The sequence below is a fragment of the Acomys minous genome, assembly GCF_964271855.1.
Source record: "Acomys minous genome assembly, chromosome: 3".
In the NCBI taxonomy this organism is placed as follows: Eukaryota; Metazoa; Chordata; class Mammalia; order Rodentia; family Muridae; genus Acomys; species Acomys minous.
This window is the reverse complement of record NC_140485.1, coordinates 41,315,403-41,342,484: the sequence shown is the minus strand read 5'-3', so window position 1 is coordinate 41,342,484 and position 27,082 is coordinate 41,315,403. Positions and strand designations below refer to the sequence as shown.

General features: G+C 40.5%; 1 protein-coding gene across 2 annotated transcripts in view; it reads left to right on the top strand.

Moving 5' to 3' along the window:
• Window positions 1-27,082, top strand: part of LOC311593905 (doublecortin domain-containing protein 1-like) — a 158,857-nt gene that overhangs the window by 67,679 nt on the left and 64,096 nt on the right. Inside the window, exon 4 of one of the 2 annotated variants that reach the window (XM_084775291.1) lies at window positions 23,430-23,556. The exons of the other annotated variant lie outside the window; for it this stretch is intronic. The gene's annotated coding sequence lies outside the window, so the exon portion shown is untranslated. The remainder of the gene's footprint in view (window positions 1-23,429; window positions 23,557-27,082) is intronic. 2 annotated transcript variants of the gene reach the window in all.

Here is a 27,082-nt window from a genome sequence, read left to right as displayed (position 1 = left end):
GAAATTTCTTCATTTATCCAGGTCTTACTTTTCATATAATTTAAATACCATTATACTTTTTTGAGGACATATAGAAATGATGAAAGTTGTTTCCTGCTTGATATCACACTTCTCCACACATATCCAAATGAATAAAAAAAGTTACTGGACTACATATCTAAGACTTACATTTTATTTAAGGTTAACAATGTCTTAATTAGATATCATAAATAGGCATATCATAAAAGGGGAAAAAAAGAAACTCCTTGCTTCTAGTGTTTTGGCATGATGATATCATTTCCACAATAAAAATGGAGAGTCCTATTTGGTATGGGGAGGGGACTTCACTGTTATTTTAAGTTAAAATTCAGAAAGAGAGAATTACATTCTGCTTGAAATACAGACAGAATACCAAATCATGATGAAGTTCTTTCCTAGTCTTGGACTCTCCTATTAGAGAACCTTACCCCCAAACCTGTAATTCAAGATGCTTTTGTGAGGTGGTTAATGTTGAGCAAAATGTAAGTCACTATGACCCAGGACCATGGGCTCAGATTCCATGCTTCTTGAGTAACATGCTTCTTGTGGAAGATTCTTCATGAATATTGGTATAGAACAAAAGAAAACCATTAAGACAATGCATTTATCACCTACATCGGTGGAGACATCTGGTAGGCAGGGTAGAGAGGAGCTGGGGAATTTCAGATCCTAGCCTATAATAATGCTCAGTTTAAAGCTGGTGAGAGTTAGTGGTCTGCATTTCAAAAGTTTGCCTATTGCTCACAAACAGAGAGTGTGGTAATAAATGGTTATCAAACCAACAAAGACAACCTAAAATAATTTTGTCTTTAGCATCTGCAGCATTCCACATCTCAACCATCATCAAGATGTTCCAGGCAGGCAGGCAGGCAGGCAGGCAGGCAGTCAGTCAGTCAGTCAGTCAGTCAGCCTGCCTGTCTATCTGTCTTCCAGAGCCTCAGTGAAGATGTAGATTCTTCAAAGAACAGCAGCAGTTTAGTTTCTGGTTGCTGAGATTTGCAGTTTAGAAAGCAGTCTCAAGTTTGCATTTCTCATTTAAATTGGGGTATCAGTTTCCCTGACCTTGGGAAGACTCTTAAGAAAGTGATGGCTCCAAAATGGAAAGATGGTCCTACAATGTCTGTGAGAAGGACTTCTACCAATGTCCAGTGTGAAGGGTTTGGACCTCATGAACCCATTGAGGGTAACCCCTTTCTTTTAGGATCAATGGGATTCCTTGCCTGAGCTTGCGAGTTCCTTTCTACAGAGGTTTTTCCCTCCTCTCATTGTTCCCAAATGTACAAATCACATGTGGAGGTAGCTCGCCCATCATTTGGGAGATTCCAATTTGCTTCCATGACAGACAGACTACTTTTCACATTACACATTATTCTGGACTTTAAGAAAACAGCTGCGCGGAAGCCAGATGACCTTCTTTTAACCAAGCAGCTGCTGCCCAGAGTCACCGGCAGACTGTGTGAGTCGTTATGGCTGGAGTCGTGTCGCATCCACATTGTTTGTGAACATTAGTTGTCCCAGTTCTGATTGACGGCTGCTTCTCCTCCTGACTGAAGTATGAATCACGGTGGCTGGGGTTCTTTGCTAGTTAGTCTAAAGCAACTCACCCCAAGATCAGACCAAATAGATCTGAGTTATAGGAATTGCCTATTATTGCTCATTGTTTGCTTATCAGACAAATATTGTTTTCTGAGCACAGAAATCTAGTCTCTTTCAGGTTATATCTGAAGTGAGAATACTGAAGGAATGATTTCATAGCCTGTGCTGCTGAATGGTGCATTTACTGATGAGCGAAAGAGCCTAGCATCACTATTCAGTACAAACACACACACACACACACACACACACACACACGCTCAGAGCCCTCTCTCAGGGAGTGACTGCAACTATGGATTTAGGCATCTTTATTTCTGTCTTTGTGAAATAAACTCTAAAATCCATGGAATAAACTCCATTTATTTTTGCTCCTTTTACCTCCTCACCTGTACCCTGCACAGTAATTTTACTCCCCAGGACAGCTTTTAAGATTCTAATCTTGTTCCTGTCCAGCATTTTTCTCACAGCGGTATGGAAAGGACTGGACTTCCTCCAGTACTCTACAGAAAGGAGAATCTGGTCTTGGAAATAAGAGCTCTGTTTATGTTGAGATCCCCTTAGCTCAGCTGAACCTTCGATTATGTCGCCCATTCAGATAACCAGATTTTTACCCCCTGTGGTCTGTTTCCATTCTCAGAGAATTGTCAACAATTTACTTCTGCTCTGGTGATTATTTTCATGACAGAGAGAGAGAGGCAGGGGCACACAAATTTTGATAACTGAATCATGTATATGGAGCTCTTAAGCACATTTTCAAAGAATAAGATGTGATATAAATAGTTTCCCTTAAAGATGACAAATAGAGCTCCGCTAGGACTGAGGTGGCATTTGTAAGTTGGGCCAATGTTTAAGTATAAATCACACCACTAACCTCATTTCAGAAAGCATGGAAAAGACACTTATTTTTAGTTCAGAAACTGAAGAATATTATTGTGTTTAAAATTGAATATAATTTTATAATTTAGTGGGTACCAATCACGAGCCAAATAATTCTGTTACTGAATGGGAACTGGACAACATAGAATTAAAACGGATGGACTTGAAATTGCTGATCAATTTAATGCAACAGAAAGCCCACAATACAACCCCTCTTACCTCGTTTTTCATCAACTCTAAAGCATCTTGTTTTCTATAACTTTTCACCCTACTATACATATCCATCTATAAGTGTTGGGAAGTTGGTGAAAATGTAGCGGTGGATAGCTCTTGCTTACTGCAGAGACACTTATGATTATCTCTTCAGAAACCTGGGAAACAAAGCTTGATACTCTCCCTTACCAGTGTTGAATGTTTGCAACGACCAGAGAATATTCAAAGCAGAGACATATTGTTGTGGACTTTGTTAAGTTCCGCATTTATGGCCCTGGGTAGGGAGCGCACATAAATGGCATTTTAAAATCTATTCCTGTTATATTAGAGAAGTTCACGCCCCACTCTCAGCATTTTCCAACACAGCTGTAGTTTAAAGCCTATTTTTTAAATAAGTGATGCTCAATTTGTCTTTGATGATCCGGATGATTCAGGTGAGATGGGAGCACGTTGGGCCCTGATTTGCATAAAAATTAATCACAGAAAAATGTAAATTGATAAAATTTTGCCTGGCTTTTTCCCCCTATTTGAGAACCCGAGGATGGCTCCCAAAAGCAATCATCTCAGCATGGGGCTGCATTGGATGCTGTACAAATGATCACATTTGTGTTGAATACTCACTCATTTAAATGTCAGCACTGATGGGGTGGTACATCAGTGGAAAAAATGAAAACTAAATACACAGCAGCTGAACACTATCAAACCCGTGGGCACTCTTTAGAGATATATGATCTAATGTGAAAAAATTGCAGATTAATTATCCTTTTTGCAAAATGGTAATTGTTTTAGTATCACACCAGAAAAAAATCTGCAATTTATTTGGAATCAAACAAAAAACCCATAATGTTAAATACGTCATTACATCATTGTGTTTATTAGAAGCCTACAATTAATTCCTGAGGCTCCTTTGGTCTTTAAAGCTGTATAATACGAAACAAAAGAATGTTGCTCTTAATTTTCAAACAAATGCTTATCTTTCAAATGAGTTGGACTCCCATGAGAGGGGAGCCAAGCTTATGAAATTTAGTGGATGCAATGTGTTCATTTTGTTGTGTGGCTAATATTTCTGATAATGTATGCATGAGTCCCTTTGAAGCAGTGAAGTTAAAATGTGAGGTTTTTGTTCAGAGCATGAGTTTAACACACCTTGGAAGAAGTTGTGAAATCTTTTCATTGACAGAAGCTTGCAGGAAAACCACATTGGTACAAACACTGGCGTTAGAAACTATTCGAGAAAGGCTGTACAGCACGGTTGACCTGTATGAAATTTAGGCAGGTGGTTCCGTCTATTTGAAATCAAGAGTTTAGAATAGCAATTGTCAGGAAAATCATAAAACCCTAAAACACAACTTGGTAAAAATGGGTATAAGCAAGGCTTTTGTGACACTAAATAAAAAATTGTGAAAGACCTTTTTGATATCACTACTGTGACTCTACAGCTCATGCAGGGTTTTTGGTGCTCTAAGGTAGCTCTCCCTGGCTCCTACATCCCTGCTGTTCAGGGTTTGTATGATTCTTTCCATGTTGACGCTGTGGTGGAGAACTGTGCTATAGTGGAGCATCCTTTGTAAATGACTGAAGCACTGAACATGTTTGGCTTTGAAAGAGAGGACAAAGTGAGAAGCCAATGTTCTCATTTACCCACTTAGAGAGCTCCTATTTAATTCCAACTGCACTAATATCAATCAACTCTGGCAAATGAGTACAACAGTTTGGGAAGATTGAAGCCCTCTGGTTTTGGCAAAGTTACTTTGTATTAGCTATCTCAGAGACAAGTCCTTAACACTGAAAGTGTTGGAGACCAAGCCTGGTGAGGAGATGAAAGATCACTTGCTCTCTAATGATAACAAGTGCTTTGAGTTAGAAACCATTCCTCTTATTTAACAATGTCACATTCAACTCCAGAATGCAGCTCGCTGTGAGCCAGACACTGCTTTATGTCTTTACAAAGAATGATGTCTTTATAATAATCTGTGACATAGTAGTAGTCTTGCCCCAAGTGTACCATACCCAGGAGCACCCAGCTAGTCCAAGGTGAAGCCTCAGAGGCACAAACTCCTGAAGATACTTTCTCTTGTTTCCCTGCATTCCTTGCCCACTCAGTAAAGCAGAGGGTCCAGGGAAGGACTCCAGCTGCCTAAGTTGATGGTTGGTATTGATAGTGTTTTATAAATACTTGTTGGGTTTGGACTCTATGGCAGACATTGTTCTAAGCACGGGGGAAACACTGAGACCAACCTCAAGGCAAAATCAGACACAGAGCATTTCCTAAAGGCTGAATGCTACGAAATCCACATCAACAGGTGTGACAAGTGGAAAAATGGCTTGCTGTGTTTATTGAGTTCTGGGGTGTTAAAAAAAAGCACCGCAGTAGGAAGCAAATGTAAAGAATGCCTTGAGAGGCACCGAAGCATTGGAAACTTCTGTACCTCCTTATGTGACAGAGCAAACCAGTACCATCCCCTACTAGGCCTGGCCTTGGAACCCTGCATAGGGTTGGTGAGGGAATGAAGGACAGATGCACAGACCCACATACAGTAGAGTGTGCACACTCTTGTGAAGTGGCGCCCACTACAGCTGTACCTTAGAACCTCCCCATAGTTCTTAGGTACTGTACAGGAACAGGGGTAGCTGTTCTCAGCAGGTCATCTTTGTAGACTAGCAGTCTCAGGCTGTGAACATCAGCGTGGACGAAGCTGCAGTTGCTAGGTTTTGCACATTGGTCATTTGCACACCCTTCCTGAGGAAAGCTTTAGCATCCATCCCTACCTGGCTCACATGGGGAAACAGCTTTGCCGATTTCCCATTGGTCTGAGGCCTTGGGGTCCTTGGCATGGTCATGACCATGTCAGCAAAGCACATTCACTCTGGACTTCACTAACTCAGAGCTTCCTCTGCTGCCTCCCAATGAGAGAGAGGCCATCTCATATCCTGATTTCAAGTACACCTAGCAATCAATTAGTAATGACAGTTCTGCCTGTCACACAGTAAGACATTTTCTAGATACTCAAGGCTTTGTATGTATAACTGTAGGGCATTCCCCCCTTTGAAGACTATGATTTTTTGGAATATAGAGGGGAGCTTAGTTTACCATGCCCTGTTCCTATAACTAGCTGGACAAAGTCTCCTTAGGCCTCAAGTGTTAGACCACATAAGCTAAACAGTAAATTCCCTTCCAGATCTAACAAAGGAAACATGTGACACTGGCATTGGTAAGTGAAAGTCTTCCCTACCCACCTTTAGTAATGACAATGAGGAAGAAAACAGATCTGTCACATATCACCTCAGCGTGCCATCTATTCAGCATCTGACCCTGCCGTAGGGTGGTTCAGAAATGCAAGACTGTACAACTTCCTGCTTATTTGATCCATTAACACAGGCTAATGGGTCAGGTAACCCCACAATAAATGCCTACCTCACATTAGAATTTCTCCTATAATCTAGCTTGGAGAATAATTTGATATTAAGGCCCTTGCTTTCTCTCGGTCATTGGCTGGATACCTGCCGGCCTTAGGCCCAGGACACAGAAGCAACCATCTAGTCTTGCACTATCTGCAGTGTGTGTGGGTGGATGGAGGGAGAGATGGGAAGACAGGGAAAGAAAGAGTAATCAGATGCGTTTACAGCTAGAGTTGGCCAGCTGTGATGCCTTAACACAACTCTGTTAGGAGATAGAGCATCTAAACATTTACCACCAAGAAAATACGTTACCAAGAAAAGCAATCTTGAGTGAAGACATCTCACGAGTTATTGCTGAACATTTTAGTCATACAGAAATCAAATACAGACCCACATCATGGATTAGGGTCATTGAATGGACAAACAGGTTCCAATTTAACTGCTTCTTCTATTCTTCAAGGCATTTCTACTAAAATGCTACCTATTGGGCATTGGCTTGCCAACCGAGTCTACCCCATGGCAGTCAGCTCAGGTTAGTCATCCTCCATGACTTCCACCTCCTGCCCTTAGTCTCTGACGTTGCCAGGAGTGAGATCTCTATTCTCTCCTCATACTGCCAACTCATGTATGGGGTATTCTAATACTGTCCAGGGCAGTGCCGCAGGCAGGGTTAGTTGACCCAAGGACAAATTCCACTGTTTAACCCAACTGTATTCAGCTTTGCATTTCAGTAGCCATGTTTGGCTGGTGACCAGCATACTAGACAGAAAAACTGCATTGTATTGCTAGCTGTTTCCCTGCCTTCCTCCAAACAGTAAAGTTTATTTACTTTATTTATTTTCTTTATTTTCTTCCTCCCTCCCTTCCTTTCCTCTTCCTCGTCTTCAGTTTTCTTGTGCGTGTTTGTAGGTGCTGGTGACTGACCCCAGGTTCTCATGTATAAATAGTCAAGTGTTTTACTACTGAACATCTTACCAGATCTAATTATTACTTTCTTTTTATTTCTTTTATTTATTGATATGGGGACTTGTGCATAGCCCAAAAATTCTCAACCAAAGTAATACATTTAAAAATTTTAATTTATTTAAAAAATTTCATACATATTGTGTATAACATATATATGCATATGTATATGTTTTTGATAAAGTGCCCCCATTATCCTCTCTTATTTTCTTCCCTTCCCTCCAAATGCCTTCTTTCTAAGTTCACCTCTTACTTCCATGTCTGTTTTGTGCATGTGTTGTATTTTTATACTCCTTTTAAAATCCCCCTAATGCTTAGCAGAATTCTTTAAATGTGGTGTATATAAGCACTTAATGATTTGAGGTACGTGTCAAAATATTTTGGGAGAGAAAAAAATCAACTTCAAACACGGGTATGGGAGCTCTAAGAGTAAAATTCCCAAACCGTGAGCTTTGTGACTGTGCCGTTAACCTTCACCCTCTCAGCATGGACAAGGGTTTTCTTCAGCATCTCCTGTATGCTGTGGCTCAGATAGCATGCTAGACTCAGGATATAACCATGAGCACGATGGCTAGGAAATTAGTTCTCACAGACCTTGCAGTTTAGAGAAGAGGATAAAATGGACCACACCACTATTAGCTGAGTGTTAAGGGGTTACTTGAGAAGTGTCTATAATATGGAAGAAGCTAATAATCCACACGGGTCTGAGAAGTTCTTGCCAAGTCTCCCGATCCATGTCAGAATGTCTAAGACACCCACAAATGATGTGGAAACCATGAAGCTTTGAGAAAATCTTCACATTTTTCAGTCCCTTCTCAAATCAGAGTTGAGACATTTTAAAGAATATAGTTAAAACACCAATATTTTCTCAATACCTTTAAGAAAAAATTTCAAGCCAGGTGTGCTGGTGCACCCCTTTAATCCCAGTACTAAGGAGGCAGAGGTAGTTGGATCTTTATGAATTTCAGGCCAGTCTGGTCTTCAAAGTGAGTCTAGGATAGCCAAGACTACACAGAGAAGCCCTGTCTTGAAATCTCCCCCTGAAAAAAAAATGTTAAAAAAAAAAAAGAAAAGAAAAAATTTCAAACCTAGTACCACTCCTTTAGAAAACAAAATGACAATATGCACACATAATTTTAAATAAAATATTTTGTGTTAGCAATTGCATTTCTAAATATATAACCTAAGGAAGTTAGAGGGTGAGAGCAAATATATTCACTTTAATGTTTTATGTAATTCTAAACCTTAGCCGCATCCTAAGTGTTTAAGTGCAGAGGTTTAGTTAAGAAATGTGCCATGGGCTGGAGGGACAGGTGTCATCCCCTCTCTAGTGCTATCCCCTCTTTTAAGACAGAGTCTCTCTGGCCTGGAGCTCACAAATTAGGCTAGAACCCTGGAGACGCCTCCTTCTCTGCGCGCTGGCGTTGCATTATGGGCATATGCCATGAGATGGGCTGTTTTAATAAGTTTGGGGGGAATCAAACTCAGATCCTCATGTTTACAATGCTTTACCAACTGAGCCATTCTCCTACTCCTCTATGGCTGGATTTTAAATATAATTTCTTAGATCGTTCATGTATTCAATACATGTATAAGAAATTGGGCACGTCTCTCTTCTGCGACCTGAGGACTAACTTCCCGTTCCCTTCTCATGAACCTTCTCAGCTCCTCAGAGGGAGTCGCTGACCTTGCTTAGGTCTCTGCAGAACTATGCAAACATTAAGTTTACACTACTGCTCCTCTGTCCCTGGGGCTTCTTCCATTGGTCCATCCCTATTGGTGGACGGGGACTGCTCAAGGATAGAAACTGCCTTAGTTCCGTGAGCCTTTGCATTATAAATGCAAATGTTAAACATGGTGTTTGACAAAACCTACTTTAAACAAAGGACTATTGTTACTTCATTATGTTTGTAGATTTCCTATTTATATTTATTCTTCCCCATCCCCTCAGAACTTTCTGACTCCATCTTTTCTCCTTAGCTAATTTTTGATTGACATGGAACCACTACTGTGACCTCCTCAGTTTCTTGTTTATTTTTTTCCATCTATTTTCTGAGATCTTTGCTGACAGAGAACTAGCCATACAGACTATCTGCAGTCTTTCAAAGCTAAATGGAGAAATATGTTTCTAGACAAGGTACTTTTTAAAAGCCACCACTCTCTCTTGTGTGTGTGTGTGTGTGTGTGTGTGTGTGTGTGTGTGTGTGTGCCTACCAAGCTGTTTGGACAAACCCACTCCACAACTCTGAGCACACAAATAGAAGCATAGATGTTTCCCAAGCCCAGACCTCAGGAAACTACCCTTTTCTTCCTCCAGTTTCTTTTTATGAAGGGAGCATACTATTAGTTTCCTTCAAGACTGTGTGCTATAACTCTTGCAGAATGTCACTCCTTTTCCCCTGTATTTTGTCTTACATTGTGTTTTTAAAACTCTTTCCATGTGTAAATCCCTAGCAACATCTTGAAGTGCTGTGATGTTTGAGGCTGGAGAAATGCCTCACTGGGTAGAACACTTGCTGTGGGAGCCAAAGATTTGAGTTCAAATCTCTAGCACCTCCATAAGCAGGTGGATGTGGGTGTGCCCACGATGAGGCAGCACTGTGGGGGAGGCAGAGGCAGGAGGATTGCTATAGCGTGCTGGCCCAACAGCTTAGCTCCAAGTTCTGTTGGTGACTGTCTCAAAAGAGTAAAGGGGACAGAGAGTGCAAAAGCAGGACAGCCGACGTCCTTCCTTTGCCGAGATGAACATGTGTACAGAGGCACACTCTCCCCTGTATACACACATGCACACATGTCACACCATGCATCACACACCAACAACATTATAAAAATAAATATCTAATTTTCCTGGGGGTTGAGCTACTCCAAGATTCTTTACATTTTCGGTGATGTCTAGCCTCAGCACAGGAAGAGAGCAATGGATCAATAGACAATATCTTCTCTCTTACTTGCAGAAAATAAATACGGAAACTTCAGAGTTTATCTCCCAAAGATGAGACAGACCAACGCTATTGTATGGGCAGCAGATCCAGTAGCCCGGATCTCCTGGAGTTCCAGCATACACAAGCACTCAGAAGAGGGGCTTTTGTTTTGTTTTATTTATTTTTCTTACAAATCTTGCACTTGGTAGAGGCTTTACCATAGCTGCAAAGAGAACTTGCTTTTACACCAAGTGTGAACCCCCTGAGTATGGAGATAATGATAGGGTTTTAGAACTGAATATAGATTACTCCTATGGATCCAGAATCTAAAGAGCCAGGAAATGCACCCAACTAGAAAAGCAGCACAGAGCAGCTAAGAGACATTTTCAAAAAATAAACTTCCAAGATATGTTACGGCTAGCTTTGCATCTATTTTTTTCCTAGACTCATGATGCTCACACTTATCACTAACATGCCTACACAAACTCCCACTGTACAGCGTAATTGATCTTTTAAAACTAACTGCAATAATCTTTAATTGATTATAAGGACAGATAAATTATGTTGAAATAAATATCTTTCAGTGTCATAATTGAAACAACTTCTCATTCCTACAAATTCCAAATTCCTTGATGTTGATCAGGACCATATGGTTACTATTCTAACCTCTTGATTGATATTAAAAATCCAGCTTCTTCTTAAGCTGACTATCAACATAATATAAGATACAAAGCAAAGGTGTGTATAAAATAACATACATGAAATTTATATTTCTTATTTTATGCAAAAACCCTCCAAAATAAAATAGAATAGTGTTTAATATATAATAGTTACTTAATATTGGAACTCTTTAAACACAGAATAATAGTGCTGCGTTCTTCAGGATCTTGTTTCTGCTTGAATAAATTACTTAAAATGATTATCTCAAGAATAATTATTAACATACACCATTATGTTTATTGTCAGTAAATTGCAAAATAAATATAGCTTAAAGTACTTCCTACGTGGTACTGGTAAAAGACTAGAGAGTAATGTTCAAGTTTTCAGCTGTGCATCTAATTTTCCAACCCTTGGGAGAGATTCAAGGTCAGCTTGTGTGTGCAGCATCTTTTTCTGAATGATTTCTTCGTTAGGTACAAGACTTGAACCTTTTATTGCTTCTTACCATTCAAATTAATGGGCTCATCTTTGACTATTATTAAATCCTGTCGAAGTGGGACATTGTTACTATTTGTTTTACAATTTATCTAGTTATTTTTTCCTTCAGAGATTGGGCACTTAATGTTTGTTTTATAAAATGAATTCTATCAAAAATCAGTATGTGAAATGTATTATTGCTTTGTATGGAATCACACTATTCACTGTTTTTGAATTACTGTGCACTTCTGCCTTAGTTATAGATGAATCCTATGTGGTCTAATCTAGCTTAGAAATCTTAAAAATGGGAAAGTGATCAGTTAAGTAGATAAATAGGTCTTAATGTCAGGCAAAAAGTTAAATGGTTTCTTTAAGAGTCATGGCTTGTGAGTCCACATTTGACATGCACGTATGGAAGCTGCTGATGACTTGGGTTGGAATTTGAATACCTATTATTTACTGTATCTGATCGAAAACATCATTTTAGCACTGTGATTACTTGAGAAGCGTTATTGTGTCCCGAGAGAATATCAAGAGAGACAATCCTTTCAGCTGGGGCACATTCGAGTCTGCTTTATTTTCTTACTAAATCCCAAGAGTGCAGTTTCGCACTTATGGGCATAGCTGTCCACAATATCATAGTTTTGCAAAGACACGGGCGTCTGAAAGCATCATTTAAAGTGTTACCACCTTCATCAGATGCATTCGATGGGCCATTGTGTTGGCAGGATGGCTAACCCGATCAGATTAGAATTAATAGAGTCAGTTCTGGCCTTTGATTTTGAGAGGAGATATCGTTCTACTAAAATATTAAGGAATAACCCTATTTTCATTCCTTTTGGTTCAGGCAAAACTGGGAGGACATTATAACTTCAGTCGTATTTTTCTTCATGGAGAAGATAACCATCAAAACATAAGTAGAATTTTGCTGTGAATGGAACAACGGTTTTTAGAACATTGGCTGCCGCGTGCAGCTTGTTCCCACGTGTGTGTTTTCAGCTTGCTTCTTCCACATCTCGGGTGTTTGTTTTAAATAGTGCTTTGATTAGAAATTCTGGCCATTCTGCAGTACTTTGCTTTTCACTGAAGAAAAAGGACAGAGGGTGTTAAACAGAAGCTGGCAAGGAAGAGGCTGCCGCGCGCCTTGTGTGAGACACTGTCTCCACCTAGTGCTGGCTGCAGAGAACAAGAAGCTGAGAGTTTCTTTCTGGTGCTGTTCTAATTTATGGTATGCACATGTACTGTCATTATAGCTGGTCCTGCTAGTGCCATTACAGCTAAGGGTCTGTCAGCGCTTCATTTATAATGCAGAACATTAGGAGGTCTGTTGCTTTTACATAAAAGCTCACGCTGTGCTGGAACTCTGCAGTCTAATGGTGTCTGCTCTGTGTGAATGTTTAACAGTGTCTGCTGAACTTGACCAGCTCATTTTGAAGACACGCTAATGAGTTGAAGCCACAAAAGCACTACAGCCAGAATGAGAAATCTTTTCCTTTTTTGAAAAACTTCAGAAATTGACTACAAAGTGATTCTTTTTTTTTATCCAAGCATACATACATACATACATACATACATACATACATACATACACACACACAAAGATATATGTGCTTGTAACTGCCTTATCTATGTAGAGTAAAGGTTCTACATTTGAGTCTTCACATTTGATGATTAGATAGTCCCTGCTACTTTTCTTGTCACATGGACAAAAACATATGGCATAAACAACTTCAGGAAGGGGAGGCTTATGTTTGCTTCACATTCCAGAAGATGTCAGGCCTCCCTGGCAGGAACAACACAGTGTCAGGAACAGATCACTCAGTGGTGGAAGGAATGTGTGGCAGGTTGTGTCACAATGGCAGACAAGAAATAGAGAGGCTAGGTGTGGGACTGACTGACAGCCTTCAAGGCCTGCCCCTATGGTCCTATATCCCACAGCTAGGACCATGTCTGGACGTTTCCACATCACAAACAAGTGCTGCTTGCTAAGGACCAAATAGACACATTTATCTGTGGGAGACGGTTTACATCCAAACCACAACATTCTATACTGGCCTCCATATGCTCATGGCCCGTCCCCTACAGCAAAGTACATTCAACACAAATTCAGAAATCTCCATATTCTTAACATCCCAACATGCAATGTTAGTCAAAACTTCAAAGTTTCTACACAAACTCTAGGCAATCTCTTATTTGTGAGTCCCTGTAAACTCTAAAAATAAAAAACAAAAAATTAAATACTTTCAATGTACAGTGGCTCAGAACAAACAGCTCCATCTTAGAAAAGAAGAATGGAAGCGCAGAAGGGCCAGACCAAAAACTCACCAAGGCAAGTGCCACATCCTGTCAGTCTGTGTCTGGTATCTGGGGCTTGTGGGAGTTGGCAATATTCCAGAACTTTTGTGAAGCCAGGTCCAGGCACTGGCAGCACCCATGAATTCTCTCTTGGACTGACTTTCCTCAGCATACCACTTTCTCAGATGTTTTACTCTCATTTCTGACCTCTCTGACACCTTAGGTCTCCAGTGCACCTTAGGGTTTACACACTGGCCTCACTTGGTCTCGGTCTCTCTTTGTCTCTGTCTCTGTCTTTCTCTTTCTGTGAGTCTCTCCCCCTCTCCCTCTCCCTCTCTCTCCATGTCTCTCTCTGTCTCTCCCTGTCTCTCTGTCTCCCCACCCCCTCTCTGGAATCCAGTTGTGCTACACACAGTCTAGCCATATTGTCGCCCTTCAGAGTCCTTGGTGTGTACCTCAGCAAGCCTAATCACGAATTTGTCCTGTATGCCTACTTCATCAGAGCTGCAGCAAGTTCTATCCAACCCTGGAGAGGGGCAATAGGCAGCTTCTTTTGATCAGGACACCTTTGCAGCTCTATATTTTCAGGCAGTCTCCTTTAAAATGAAAGTTCTTCAAATTAGTTTCCGTTTGCACCCTTGATTGGTAAGACCTTGTCTCAAGATAACCCTCTGTTTACCCAGTGCAAGTGCTTGGTTTTTCCCTAATGGCTCAGATCACTCGAACAATTACTTACTTTGATCCAAACGTTCCTGTCCATGATCTTCAACTCTATGTTCATATTTCTTTCTTTACCAAATATCTTTCCTTTTCACATCTTTCTGCCCCATGTCCCACCTCCATTTTCATGAAAAATTCTTTAAATGCATGAACAATAACCAAACCACAGCCTAGATATTTTGCTGCCTTAGACATTTTTCCACCAAATAAATTAGTTAATTATTTTACAATTACACACACACACACACACACACACACACACACACACACAGAGAGAGAGAGAGAGAGAGAGAGAGAGAGAGAGAGAGAGAGAGAGGGAGAGAGAGAGAGAGAGAGAGAGAGAGAGAGGGAGAGAAAGAGAGACAGCTTGACAATTTCATATACTATGGAATGCAGTTTGGTCATATCATATCTTCCCAATTCCATCCCTCCACCTGTGCCCCTAACACACACACACACACACACACACACACACACACACACACACACACACTCCCAACTTCATATCTTCTTTTTTTATACTTAACTGAGTTCAATTTAATGTGGGCCACATTCTCCTGGCTGTGGGGCCACCTACTAGAGCATGGGCAAACCGCCCAGGGGTCATACCTCTCAAGAAAAATTGTGTCTCATTCAAATCCTCAGGACACAAGCAAGGTGTACCTAGACTCTTTGTCAAGATGTCACACAGCCTCTAATCTAGACCAGTTGTCAGTAGAGCCTTTGTTTACCATCACACCTCATGAGCTAGGCATTGAACGTTCCCATTTCTCCTGATCTTTTGGTCCTCTAGATTCCTACCACAAAGGCCCACGAAGCTCACACAGTATTTCATGGCTCTTCTGGACTGCAGTTCCACATGCTATCAAATCCCTGGCACAAACTGATTTCAGATGCCTATAAATACTTGGTCATGTTAATGACATCAATGGCTCCATTTTTCAGTATTGCTTCCTTTTTTCTTATCTCTGATAAACACAGAAAGAAACAATGTAATGGGGAGAAGTCACTTTTGGTCTTTGTTCCAGAGGCTGTCAGTCCATGTCGGTGGGATGTGTGCCAGTGAGAGGAGTCAGTGTGCGGCAGGCATGTGTAGTGGATCTCATCACAGCAGCAGATAGGCAGCAGGGAACAGGTCCAGACTTCAAGACTTTCCCCTAGGGTCCTATGTAGGCCTATTTCAAAGATTCTCTAACTTCAAAATTAGCACCACCATCAAGTGTAGTAAGTGGATCCAGTGCACCATGTGGATCCAGTGCACCACATGGATCCAGTGCACCATGTGGATCCAGTGTACCACGTGGATCCAGTGTACCATGTGGATCCAGGGCACCATGTGGATCCAGGGCACCATGTGGATCCAGGGCACCACATGGATCCAGTGTACCATGTGGATCCAGGTCACCACATGGATCCAGTGCACCACATAGGTCCAGGACACCACATGGATCCAGGGCACCACATGGATCCAGTGCACCATGTGGATCCAGTGTACCATGTGGATCCAGGGTACCACATGGATCCAGTGTACCATGTGGATCCAGGGCACCACATGGATCCAGTGTACCATGTAGATCCAGGGCACCACATGGATCCAGTGCACCACATAGGTCCAGGACACCACATGGATCCAGGACACCACGTGGATCCAGTGCACCACGTGGGTCCAGGGCACCACATGGATCCAGTGCACCATGTGGATCCAGTGTACCATGTGGATCCAGGACACCACATGGATCCAATGCACCACGTGGGTCCAGGACCATGTAGGCTGAGTGTCCCAGTGTGATACTTGTGGATCTGTTGCATCCAAGTCACAGCAAAGATCCAATCCTGTACCTAGCAAGAGAGTTAAACTCGGTTTAGAATATGGCCACCTAAAGAGTTCAATAGTCCATATCCCTGGTTTGGTTTGGTTTTGTTTTGATGTTTTAATTCTACTTTCCTAGTAAACAATAGCCTACAGAAAGGTTTATGTAACCAACGTGTGTGTGTGTGTGTGTGTGTGTGTGTGTGTGTGTGTGTGTGTGTGTTGCCTTGACATTTCAGGAGTCAGTTCTCTCTTTCTACGAAGTAGATCCTGAGAACTGAGTTCATGTCATCAGGCTTATTGGCAAATACATTTACCTGCTGAGCCATTTCACTAGAACTATGCCTAAGGTTTGACATATACTAAAGGAATTTTAGGAGGTACAATATCAGTAAAAATAAAAGAAAAAGTTAAAATTGAACCGAGAAGGGAGAAAGAAAATACTAGAGACTATGTTATGTGTTTGTTTGTAGTTTTAGAAGAAAACTTTCTGTCCACCTTCCATCCAAGTTTTCAGAACTTACATGTCTTTATGAGAAGGAGAGGGCATTTACTTAGTGGCTTCTTCTTGTCTTTAGTTTCTCACTAAAATTTGCGACAAAAGTCACTGTTTAACCCTCATGAATTACATTATTGCATCTTCCAAGATCTTTGTAGCTAATGATGATAAATTCATAGTTCATGCCTCACATGGCAATGTTTTATCTCAGCACAAAATAGTGGATGGGTGATCATCTCCAGGAAAGAAACTCACTCCGGCACTGGTTTTAGTTGGTGTAAGAAGTGTATACAAGTCTCTTTTCGGTAACCTGCTGTCCTTCCTCTGAGTGCCACCAGGTCTCCCCCTCCAGGGAACATGGTCAGATGTGAGGCACCAGAGTATGTGAGAAAGTCATACCCCACTCCCCCCTCAAGTGTGGAGACTGTTCTGACCATTGGCTAGATCTGGGTAGGGTTTTAAAGTTTACCCCCTGTATTGTCCTTGGCTGGTGCCTTAGTTTGAGCGGGACCCCTGGGCCCAAATCTGCCTATATGAGCATATACAGGGGGAAGTAATCCCCCTCAGGAACAGTCATAGGGGAGGGGAATAAGGGGAAAATGGGAGGGAGGGAAGAATGGGAGGATATAAGGGGTGGGATAACCATTGAGATGTAACAAGAATAAATTAATAAAAAAATAAATAAATAAAATAAAACAAAAATTAAAATAAATGTAGAATACATTTGTTAATTTTGTTTTTCAAAAAAAAAAAGTGTATACAAATGCAAGGCAACAAACTGAGCCCTACACATCCCACCTTTTAAGCACCTAATATTCTCTTGGGTTTCTAAGGATATCCAGACCTCACAGGATAAGTAGAACCCTCAATGCTGCCTCATGAAAAGATGTGAGTGATGGCCTATTACTTCAGTGTTATCATTTGATGGATTGCTATAAAGTGACTCAAAAGGATTGACTGTGGGGAGATGAGGGAAACCTGAGTGATTGAAATCCTGAGGGACGGTGTGCTGTTGGCATGTCCATGCCAAGGACTCTAGCCTCAGATCCATGGGAAAATGGTAAAAACCTCCTCCAGCCACCAGGGTGAGACTCAGTGATAGCAAAGCCTTTCCCTGGTCCATGTGTTGGTGTTCATAGCATGTATCAAAACTGTCCACCATAGGTTTCTACACTGTCCCTTGACATTTACTGCCTGAAAACAAGACTGCTCCCCTACAGAGAGTGCCCCTTCTGAGCTTAGTTAAAGCTCTTTGGTCTGGCAGCATATCCTAAACCTGGCCTTCATAATTCAGCTATTTGCAAAAACCAAGCCTCAGTCCAAGTGTATATAATAAAATTGCTGAGATTCTGGGAGGGTGGGCTGAAGGCCACTGCAGCTTTTGCCTCAGTCAGGCCAATGCCTGAAGCCATGCAAAGATGTTGCAGTAAACAAATGCAACCTCGACCCTCACTGCTCCCATTGCTCTTCATACCCTAATGGGTAGGCACTGACATCCTTTCTCCATTCCTTTAAAATGTATTTGTGCCAATGTTTTGACTAGTGTTCGCTACTTTCCTAATGACTCTGTTCTTGGGAGGTACCAGCCCGGGATTTCCTTGCCTTATCACATCCTCACTGCTACAGTTAGCCACTCAATTTTTTTTCTGGACACAGACAGTCATAAAGGCCACTGGATTTCATTCCTTCACCTCTGCAGTGTAGGAGCAATTTTTAATTCTCATGGCAGTGAATAACTCTACAGTCATGACTGCCCCCCTTGGTCTGCAAATCTAATGACACAAGATGCTCAGAGTAGCCAACAACACTAGCTAAAGCTTCTATAGGCTGTTAGTTCAGACTTCTGTATCGCTGGGCAGTATTCCCACAGTGAAATCCATCTTACAGCACTGCAAAGCCTGAGGCTTTGTGAGCAAGGGAGTGAGTCTGAACTGAGCACTGGAAGTAAGGGCCAGACTTCTCCCACTATTGGCTTCAGGACACCAGATTCTGGTTATTGAAGATATAATGCTAGACCTTATTTGGTCACTATGTATATTGACTCTTTCGGATAACATACCAAACAGTCAAGTGTTTCCATAACCTGGACCTTTTGTTCAGATCTACATATCACTGCTGCATTCCGTCAAGCCAGGTGCTCCTTGTGGTGGTGTGGTGGTAACATTAGAAAGAAGGATCTTGTGGTTCACTGTTTATACCTTCTTGTCCATGAAGCAGTTTATCCTGAAGCGATGTTAGGTGTGATATCAAGTCAATGAATGTGCTAGGAAGAGCGCTTTGGGCTTCTTGACTTCTTTGTTGTCAAGCCTCTTCTGAGATGGGTGGTCTATGATGTGCTTTAACATTAGAAAAAGTTAAATGCCTTGGATGTTCTCCCTAAGTCCATCAACAAACTCTTTCCTCAAAATCCCATGTCTCCTAACCAGGCTTTGCAGTTTGATTTTCTTGGTTATCATCATCAACATTCCAAAGTCCTAATTACTGCCCATGTATCAATACATTTGCACCTCTCTTCCAACTATATATTTCCTGGTTTTGGATTTATTTATTATGTATATGGTGCTCTGCCTGAATGGGTGCCTGCACACCAGAAGAGGGCATCACATCTCATTATAGATGCTTGTGAGCCACCAGGTGGTTGCTGGGAATTGAACTTAGGGCATCCAGAAGAACAGCCAGTGCTCTTGACCTCTGAGCCATCTCTCCAGCCCCCCAGCTATATGTTTTCTACAAAGTGGATGTCTACTTGGGATGAGTGGTATTTGCCACTATTCTTCATAGCTACGGGAAGTGGGAGTGCAGAACAGTTGTGCATGCTGAGACGTACTAACATAACCTATTAACCTATTTGCTAGCCAGCCTTTGTGAACCAGCCTGAGTTTCTATCAGTTCAGAGAGAAAAGGTTTTGCAATGTCTTCTTTACCATTCTGAAATAAAGTCCACAGTTAAGATATCCTTGCAAGTAGCAATAACAAAGCTAATAAAATAAAATTAAAACTTTAAAGTAAAAGCAATATGTATTGCAGCTATCATGTGTCCAGGGAGAGTTCTTTAACATCATATGCTTGCAATTATGTACAGACACTCCAGAATATGGGTATGGGAATTATAGACTCTCAAAGTATGAAATCATGTTGTATTGATAGCTCAAAAATTATTAGGGCAATGAGTTGAGTATGAAGGCAAGAGAGTGGCTGCGACTTTGAATCTTAGTTGGGTATAAAAAGAACTGTTGCTCTGTCATGAAGGCTGGGAGTATGAAAAAGTGATAAATGCTATAATTTAGAACAGATGGTATTTCTAAACATCTGGGAATAGTTTGGGGAAGGGTACATAGAAGAAGAAGAATATACAAAAGTCTAGGAGGTTTCCTACCTCTGGGCCCAGAGAGATTTGACATGTAGAGGATAAAGGTGCCACAAAAGCACGTCCAAAGGAACAGGTTCTTGGAGATGGTTAGGTATGCAAAATAGAAAATAAGATCGGTGCGCTATAGATGCACACACATCCTCACCAGCCCAACTGTCAGTAGCAGGAGCTTCCTACTTACTGGAGTTGTTCTGTAACACTTGATTGGCTCAAAGGCATTGTCCAAAGAATGAATGCTCTATTTCTTCCTAGATTCCTTTCCATGTCATTGGGGTCTTCATATAGTTAACACTCTAGAATCAGTAAGAGAAAGATAGTGCAGAATGTTCAGACAATCAATACCTACAGGGCTCCACCAAGGAGAAGGGGGGAAATGTAAGGTGGTGGAGGCCGTATCTTACCATTACCCTGACTTCAGACAGCTCTCAGCTTCACACCTTTTGGTTGATTTGGAAATGTGGCCATCTCTTGGTTTCTATGCTATGGAAGTTTTCATCAGAATGGCTGGGGAGCCAGGCTCTTCAACATAAGATCCATATTACATATGGTTTTGATGGGGTTGAGTGGCCTTAGAAACTTCCTGGTCTCTAAAGATCATCATCTCTGTTTGAAAAATGTGGATGCTGCACTGTTCCTGTATCACTGATTCTCAGTGATGGATTAAACTAAGAACCGTGCATAATTTTACCCCCAGGATCAGTTCGACTCATCTAGAGTGATTAGTCTCCCACCAGTTTATTGATTAATATTGATTTAGGAGTGCTATATATTTAATTATAAGTAGCATTGATACATTTTTCTTTAAATAGCCAATGACTGAATTTACTATGAAAGTTTACAGCTTGTCATAGAGATAATTAACTGTTCTCTTCTATCTCATGGTTTGAAATGTTTATACAGCACAGAAATGCTTTTTTTTTCACATGACCTAGTAAATTGTGTGGGTGAGAACATGCTATCTACTTTCTATATATTTCAAGTCTGAATAATTTCAAAAATTACATTATCAGAATTCTTTTGCCAGTAATATTCACATACACACTGTGCCCTCGGTTTTAATCTTTTCTATAGCAAACATTTAGTTTGGTTTTCTATTTTATCTTTTGTTGCAATTTTAATAATCTGTATTTATTCAAGAGATGTACTATTCTGTTTTTCTTAAAAATAATCATTTCTCGTGCTTAATACTTAATATTTAAAAGGAAACTTACACTATAAATTAATTTGGGGCTTTAAAATCCATAAATAATTATATCATAATTAGAGATTTTACAACTTTTAGTTATATTTTTACTTAAATTTCTTTAACAATTCTACTGAAGTTTTATTTCTAATAATTTTAGTTTTATTTGAATATTATTTCACCCTATCTATTTTTATGGGACAATTCAAATTAAAAAAAATTAGATAATGAACTGCTTTGTTGTTTTGCCTTCTCCATATTGATGCTGAGACTTGAATCCAGAGCCTCAGGAAGAACATCCATGCTCCTCACTGCTTAGCCATCTCTCCTGCCCCTCCACTTAGCTCACAAACAGCCCCTTACAGTATAAATGTGCTTTGACTGTGACTCTAGGTATGTCCTATGAGTTTTCACACAGATACTTTTAACTGCCTACCAAAAAGCTATGGCCAGTTTTTTTCTCCAGCTGGTAAAAATAGCATTTTGAGGAAGATGCTGAGCTTTTAAAAAAATATCATATTGTTGAAATTGTGTTTATTTCTGGGTATGTGTGTGTGTGTATTAGTTCATGTGTGAGGGCATACACATGCCTCAATGTGTGGATGGTAGTCAGAGGACACCCTTGGGTGTTGGTTCTCCTCTTACCCTTGAAGTAGGGCCTCCCTCATTTGCCCCTGCACTGTGCACTCCACACGAGACTTATACTCAAAAGGGAGCTGGGATGTGAGCTTTTGGGGAGGATCATGCATCTGTCTCGCATCTCTCTGGGATTGTGCTGGGCTTTAGACATGGGCGACCATGTCCAGCTTTTATATGCGTTCTGAGGGTCCAAATTTAAGCCACCATCCATATGTGTCTATACTGAAGTCTTTTTTTTTCATATGTGACAAATATTATTACTAATACTATAGTAATTGTTGAAAATTACGTTCCATGTAAGCAGACTGTAATATGTATAAATAGTCACAATTACATTCACTAATTTTAATGATGGAATATTTTAATTGATTGTTTTCCCGGACAGAATCTTTTTAAATTTAAATTTATTTATTTTTAACTTATTCACTTGGCATCCTGATTGTATGCCCCTCCCTGATGCCCTCCCAATCCCACCCTCCCTCCCTCTTCCCCCTCTTCCTCTCCCTTAGTCCTCAGAAAGGAGGAGCCCTCCTCTCCTACCAACTGACCCCAGTCTATCAAGTCTCATCAGGACCACATGCATCCTCTTCCTCTGTGGCCTGGCAAGGCTGCCTCACCAGGAAGAAGTGATCAAAGAGCAGACAACACAGTCCATGTCAGAGATAGCACCTGTTCCCCTTTCTATGGGACCCATATGGAAAATGAGCTGTGTGTAGGCTATGTCTGAGCAGGGGGCCTAAGTCCTCTCCATGCATGGTACTTGGTTGGTGTATCAGTCTCCGCAGGCCCCCTGGGCTCAGATTTGTTGGCACTTTTGGTCTTCTTGTGGAGCTCCTGTCCACTCTGGGTCCTACTCCACCTCTGCCCCCTTCCATAAGACCCGATAGGTTCTGCCCAAAGTTTGGCTGTGAGTCTCAGCATCTGCTTCGATACCCTGCTGGGTGGAATCTTTCAGAGGACCTCTGGTGTAGGCTCCCATCCTGTCCCCTCTCTTCAACTGCTTCCAGTGTCTAGTCTACTTGCACTTCTGAATGAGAATTAAACATCTTCCCTGGGTCCTCCTTATACTTAGCTTCTTTAGGTCTGTGGATTGTAGTGTGTTATCCTGTATTGAATGGCTAATATCTTCTTATAAGTGAGTATATTCCGTGCATGCGGGGCAGAATCTTGCTGTATATCCTAGTCTGGCCTTGTGATCCTCCTGCCTCAGCGTCCTCAGTGCTGGGATAACAGGTGTGTGCCACCCTGTCCTGATCTCATTTATTGCTTAAAGATTACAAGTTGCCAATTTGCCTAGCATTTGTGAGGCACTGAATTCAGTACCCACTATAAAAATACATCCATATATACGTAATTAAATTCACCTAATAGCTGGAAATCTCCGGTGATATCATAATTTCTTCCAGAATAAATGTGTGCATATTAGATTTTCTTAGCTCATCCACGAGTTTCACTGAATTTTTCTATTTTCACTGGTATTTCTATTTTTGTATTGTTATTTATGCCACTGTTGTTGTAAATGACTCTTACATCTTGTTTTTTCTTTTGCCTTAGGTTTTTTTTCTGCTATGACATTTGGCTCGGTTTAACCAGTTTCCTCCTTTTTTACAATTAATTCATTTATTTCTAAATTACTCTCATTTGAGTTCTTGTAAATAACAAGTGACCAGACTGGGGATGTTAATTCACATTGAGTCTTTTCCTAGTACTTGGTAGATATTCAATAAAAATCAGTTATGTGGAATGGCATTTAACCTTGCTACATCCCACTTTTGTTTTCTACTTCATTTTAGGTGGGCCATAAAGCATAAAGGGACTAGTAAGCCTAGCCAATGGAAACACTCCAAAGTTGAAAAGCCTCTGTGGAACAAGCTTATATACATGTGGCCAGTCCTGCCCAGTGGCCGCCAGTTTAATGAGGTTGGTTGACTTTAGTATAAATCTTTAAGTTCCAGTATCCGACCAGCCTTCTGAAAATGTCCACGTACCTTTTGAATTTTAATATAAAACAATCTTGTTAATTCTGTTGCTTGAAAAGAGGTATAGAAATCATTCACCATGGGAACAAATTGATTTGTATTTTCTGGTAATCCCTCAAATTTTACTTCATATACTTTGAAGCATAGTTCTTAAGTACACATACGATCACAATAGTATACTTTTCTAGTAATGTCAGAATTGTCATTATGTAGAAAGTCAGTCTACTTTTAATAAAAGTCTCCATTATTCAACATCAATAAAAGCATCCAATAATAATAATAATAATAATAATAATAATAATAATAATAATGCCTAGGATGCTTCTTTCTATCCTTTTACTTCCAGTTTTCTATATTCTTGGAATGAACCCAATAATCAACTTAGGAAGTTTGTTGGGCAGAATCCTCTCTCAACTGAAGCGTTCAGCCTTGTCTAGCCTAACTACACATGTACCTGAATTGCTATTTTCTTTCTGTTTTTCAAGCCTTATCTGCCCCTTGCCTCAGTCTTTTATTATTTTATAGTGGCTTTTTTGCTTTTACATTTTTCTCCATTTACTACTTTATACATTGTTCGTTCTATTTCTTTTGTTTTGAAGGATGATGCTATTGTAATTACCCTGAACATTCTAACTTGCTGAAATAAATGACCCAAAATGCAAAGTTAATAAAAGATTTTGACTTCTCCCAAGTAATAGAAACATTAATGTACTTAACTTCAACCTTATGATTTGTGATATGAGGAATTACTTACTGCTGTATGTTTATGTTTTATTGTTAAAGATCTCCACAAGATATTGACATTTCTGTGTGCAGTCAATATGTATTTCCACTTGTCCTGAAGTTTTCATCTTATATCTCAGGCCCTGCACCTTAGCCTACTTTCCTTCCGGCCTGCATTTAGTTTGTTTGCAATAGAGAAGTTTCACTTATCAAACATGCCTTCACTGCCCTTGTTCATGTCAGGCTATGCCCCCACATTCTTTGACCTTTATTTGTAAAAGGAAGGGAAAGAACTGATCCATTAAATTAGCTAGAGTCAGGTGGATGGACAGTATCCTCCAAAATAAGTGGGGCCCGGGGTCCTGCTGCTTCTTAAAATGCTTGGGAAAGAATGTACTTAGCAAGCAGGGAACTCAAATTAAATGCAACCCAATTCACCTCAAGTCTGTGTCCATTTCAATTGAAAGACACATATTTCCAATCCCATCTTCACATAATTGATTTGGGGACTTGGCATCCATAGTGTGGAATTCAGAACTCTTCGGGCACTGTGTTCATTAGTTTTGTTCCAGATTGGATCTCTGACTTTAGGTTGTGTCTATTGTTTGTAATGTGTTTAGGTGACAGGGGACAATGGGAGCATAGATGTGGCCCCTGGCCCCCAAGTTTTCCAGTTGAAGTATAGGCTGTAAGAGAAGAGAGAATAAAGCAGAAAAGGCCGTGAAGGTGGTGAATAAAGGACGAGGGGAGGAGAGAGATGAATCCACATAACAAGTTTATGCGTCCAAACAGTAACGGCTGAAAGTCGATGAAAAAGGAGTCAGGCTTGATAGGCTAAATGGGCCTGATAAATAAGTCACAGTATTGAGTCTTGGGGAAGCATCTCACAGTCACTGAATTGAGAGTCCAGTTCTTTCAATTTCATGGGAAGAGGTATTCAACATAAAATGATGACTAACAGCAGAGGTAAGAAATGCAAACACATAACCATTGAGATGTAACAAGAATAAATTAATAATAATAAAAAAAAGAAATGCAAACACTATGAAAATACAAAGTTATCTCCTACTGTCTCAGCTTGCATGCATGTCAAAAAGCCGGGGCAGCTGATCCGAGAACTCATCCCATGCTATTGTCACTATGTATCCTAAAAAGAAATCAATAACATTTGATAAATTAGTTAATAAACTACAGAATTTTATGTATACAAGGACGCCAGTGTTTTAGAACATATTAAGGCCTAATAAAAGCAGAGGAGTAATACATTTTTCTGGCTTGTTGTAAATTATAGGAATGAGCTCTCATGCTATTTTCTCAAACCTTGAAGAAAACTTATAATTTGAGAAATTACAGTTCTAAATCTTCAAAGACAAGGAATAATTGGTTTTTCATAGTCATGGATGAAATCATTAGCATTAGCAAGTTTAAAGAGGCTTACGCTTTTTGGAATGTATTACAGGATAATGATCTTAAGACTACTAAGTTAAAATACATCTATTCAGATAAACCAGTGATAGAAGAGAATTAAAAGTACATGTTTTATTAATCTCTTGAGAAATATTTTTTTCAGTGACCAAAGTGGTAAAATGCATGGGCTTCCCATATCCGTTAGATACAGGAATCTGAGGATACAGCACAGAGCACTGCATCTACCTATGGACCAGGAACCTTTTGCCAATGACGTATAGACTTTAAAGAAAGAAAGGGGAAGATATACAGCCTTGAAAATGAGCAAGCTAAAACCTGAAGACTTAGTTATTTATCACTATCAAGTAGCTGGCAATTGAGAAACTGAAGTTGTTGGTATGAGAGATGAGTGAAGAAAAAAAAACCAAAGGGAATTATCCACTTAGGGGAGCATGAGGGCTCTTCGGGGTCCCCTGACAACGCAGCTGTGTAGAGTGGCGTGACCACAGGGAAGACCAATAAAGAAATGAATGGGAAGATCAGAATTCCAACTGAGAAAATGGCGGGGGAGAAACAGCCCCAGCCGGTTTAATGAGGCATGTTTTTGTTGTCCTTCATTTTCCTGCGGCTGCATTTCACTATTTGCCTGAAGGACAAAGTCTTGAATGGGAAACCAGACATGATGGCAAATCCCTAAGGTTCCAGCACGTGGAAGCTTAAGGCAAGAAGATTACAAGTGTAAGACCATCCTAGGCTGCATAGCTAGTACCGGCTCAGCCAGGACTACACCCTGTCTTAGAAAACCAACCAACCAAAAACCTGTGAGAACAAATATAAAGATATCTTAATATTTGTGTGTGTGTGTGTGTGTGTGTGTGTGAGAGAGAGAGAGAGAGAGAGAGAGAGAGAGAGAGAGAGAGAGAGAGAGAGAGAATTCAAGTATCATAAAGGAAGAGTTAATGTTAGTATCTTAGATAGTTGGAAAGCTAATATTTCATTCCTGAGTGTTTCTGTGATCCCTTACACTGAAAGGGAGAGCTCTTTGGGATTTCTTCCTTCTACCTAAAAATCAGAGAATCCATTGGAAGGTAGCAGTGCATCCGCGGAGCAGAACAAATGCCCACAGTGGCTACTACTATCAGAGGCAACCTGGAAGCTAAATAAATCAAGACCAGCAAGGGGCTAAACTGTCACATCTCAGATTTGTTCCTCAGAAATCTAGTATATATTGTATCTTATTTACTTTTGTGTTGCTGTGATAAAACACCATAACAAAGGCAACTTACAAAAGAGAGAATTTGTTTTCGGGGTTTACAGCTTTAGAGTGTTAGAGTCCA